General features: G+C 40.4%; 1 protein-coding gene across 1 annotated transcript in view; it reads left to right on the plus strand.

Moving 5' to 3' along the window:
- Positions 1–366, plus strand: part of cathD (cathepsin D) — a 17022-nt gene that overhangs the window by 7979 nt on the left and 8677 nt on the right. The gene's annotated exons all lie outside the window — the stretch shown is intronic.

The raw sequence follows: 366 nt of genomic DNA on the forward strand, positions 1-366 counted from the left end.
TTCTTTGATAACGTTGCCATAGTAACTGCATCAGACTACTGGTTTTTTTTATTTCACAAATAATGCTTCTTTTCTTTCGGTTGGCTCTACAGATATTGTAGATCTTTGGCCACCCAAACCAGCTTTCTCCATGTCCACCTATCTTGGGCCACTGATTTCCAGTTTTCTGCATGCAGCTCTTTTGCAATATTTTTATTCTGTTTATCCATCTGGTTATGGCCTCCCACATGGTCTCTTGCCTACTATATTGGCATTTATGGTTGTGTAGTGGCATTGTCGGATTTAAGTAATCCGAATTTTCCGTTCTTTTTTTGGATTTATATAAAGTCGGGGTCGGGGGTCTCATTTTCTGATACCCCCCCTTGC

The sequence above is a fragment of the Halyomorpha halys genome, unplaced genomic scaffold, assembly GCF_000696795.3.
Source record: "Halyomorpha halys isolate HHAL.00 unplaced genomic scaffold, Hhal_1.1 Scaffold624.1, whole genome shotgun sequence".
NCBI classification, from domain to species: domain Eukaryota; kingdom Metazoa; phylum Arthropoda; class Insecta; order Hemiptera; family Pentatomidae; genus Halyomorpha; species Halyomorpha halys.